At 47.6% G+C, this 2500-nt stretch overlaps 1 protein-coding gene across 1 annotated transcript in view; it reads left to right on the forward strand.

Annotated features, from left to right (window-relative positions):
• Positions 1 to 1898: 1898 nt before the first annotated feature.
• Positions 1899 to 2500, forward strand: part of scxa (scleraxis bHLH transcription factor a) — an 11800-nt gene continuing 11198 nt past the window's right edge. The window contains exon 1 of the mRNA XM_030371495.1: positions 1899 to 2500. This exon is cut by the window's right edge and continues 319 nt beyond it. The gene's annotated coding sequence lies outside the window, so the exon portion shown is untranslated.

A 2500-nucleotide genomic window follows, 5' to 3' on the forward strand; every position in this document is an offset into this window, starting at 1 on the left:
GTAGCGTTAGCATACTGTGTCTGTGGCTGCTTCTCGTACTCTCGCCCCGAGCACTTCCTTTCTCCAATCAACCACATCCACCCCTGCTTGGGTTCCTCCTCCAGTCTGGGGTGCAGATTGAACACTGAGCATGACACGGAGGGAGAGATGAATAATCATTGGGATATTTCTGCGAGTTTTGCCATATAATGCATGTTTATGTTTTAAGATGCTGGATAGACTCTGCGTGGCTGCCTTTCTCCCATCTCCAGTATGCTCAAACGTTTTTCCGCTCAAAGTGTAAGTGATCCCCTCTGTCAGCTGGTGTTAGAACGCGATGTGATGAAAATAAAATGTGGTTTGGGCTGAGTGTTCTAGGACGGAGTGGGGAGGTGATATCTCCATGGTCACGGTTATGGTTTTTAAAGCAAGTACATGTTCTGGAGTATGAGCGCTATAATTTGTGTTGTTGTGTATGAAATGCGTCACACACTGCTGCGTTAAACTAAAAGGGTTGGAGGAACTTAACCCTCTCTTGGACGCCTCACTAACCCTGGCGTTAGCCTATCCTCTTTGGTTCTGTATACCCTTCATCCTGATGTCAAAGTGCCTCGGAAAAGACACTTCTGCGTCACAGAGAGAAAGGCGCTTCAGTTCGTAGCAGAGTAGAAAAGATTCTGCACCTGCTTTTCCTAAACAACACTGATATATCTGTAACAGTGGCAAAATGGCATCGATCACTATGTTGAAGTTCATAGAAAACATATTAAGACGCTCATGACAAAGAAAACACGGTGTTGGGTTCACTGGCACTTGTCCAACTGTGAATGACCCTCCTTTGTGTCACATTCAATTACTTTTGTTGCATTGATTAGTCGAGGGAGTGTAGAATATAGCTCAGAAGCAGCACCCTTCGTGCAAACCTCTGCGCTATATGAGTTCACTATCACCACTTGAACAGCTCCTACTATTACTCCTCTGAATCTTTCTCTTAAAGGAAACGCTAATCCCATGAGGGGGATTACTTTTTTTTGTTGAAAGATTCAAGGCTTGGACTTCTGCTAAATAATCCAAGCTTCCAGCTTCTACCGCAACCCAAGCCTGCAGCTTCCAGAGTTGTAGCAGGCCTTGGAGTCTGCTGCCTCCATACACACAGAACTCAGTGGGGGGAGACCATGGAAGGACAAAACCCACACGGGGAGGAAAGGCAAACTCTTATTTCAGCCCTCAAGTCTGCCAATTTCTGGTTGAGGAAAAAACCCCGGAATAAAGAATTTGATTTTCACATTGGCACATTTAAAGCAACGGCAACTGTATAAGCGCATTAAAGTTTACAAAATTCATAGCTTACTGCTGTTACTTTGACTGCCGTCTGGTATAAGCCCCGTCCACCATACAGAAATTGGAAGACCGGAGTGTAGAAATTTGAAAACCAGTTTCAGCACTGGTGATTAAGTGGGATTTGAATTGGGATTTGAATTGTTTTTTGATGACATTTTCCAGCGTATAAAACAACGACTACATGCTCCGATGAACACCCGTCACCTGTCACATTCAGAAACCACCACTGCTGCCGTTTATTCCATTTATTTCTGCCATAACATTCAAAAATGGATGCACGTCTTATACTTCCTACTCGATAGTTATACAAATTATAAAACCAACGGTGGCCAAAGTTTTCTCACCGGCAGTAGGGATGGCCGGACTGGATTTCCCCTGAAGCGGAGCGAGGGTGTATCAGCCAAAACAACCTCCTGCCTCTTTGCTTGTGCCTGTGGCCTCCCGTCTCCCCGGCCCTGCTTCTAGACAGCAGCCCGGGGAGCAGCAGGGCTCGGAGGGAGGGGCCCAGAAGGCCCCGGGGCCCTCCCACTAGCTATAAGACCAGAGGCACACGGAAAAACTGAGAAAACAGGCACACGTGGAGCAGTCAGGCAAAACAGAAGGCGGAGGGAGGTGCAGAGAAAGTGACAAGAGGGTCAGGGACAGCCGCGATCTGGGTTAGCTTCCTCAAGACCAGGAGACGTCATCGCCGGCGAGTGGGACGGATGGAAGCGGAGGGGAAGAAGTGAACGAGGTAGAAGAACAGAATCGACTTGACAACCAGAGAAAAATGGCAAATTATGGCTTCACAAAGTGTTCAATGGAGGATTAACTGAGGAAGCACCTGGACTTTGGGCATTTCTTTTCCCTTTGGTGCATGAAGAAGAACTTAAAAGGGATTAGAACTTACAGCAAGCTGCCCGACGCTTTGGCCGATCTAGATCTCACGTCGTCAGCCAAGAAAGATTGAACAACACAAAGACAAACAGAAACTCTTGTCCTCTACAGAACTGCAGGGACAGCATCCGTTCAGCAAAACCTCCATTCCTCCTGTCGGACTCTGTCCAGTCTCTGCGTCACCTCCCCAGTCTTTGGCAGCTGAGCCCTTCTCGATTCCTTCCTCCTTTCATCGACCTGAAGGTCTAGGTGGGTACAGTTCCAGTACTGCACCCAGCCCCTGAACCCAGCACCGACAACCCAG

The sequence above is a fragment of the Gadus morhua genome, chromosome 11 (genome assembly GCF_902167405.1).
Source record: "Gadus morhua chromosome 11, gadMor3.0, whole genome shotgun sequence".
NCBI lineage: Eukaryota > Metazoa > Chordata > Actinopteri > Gadiformes > Gadidae > Gadus > Gadus morhua.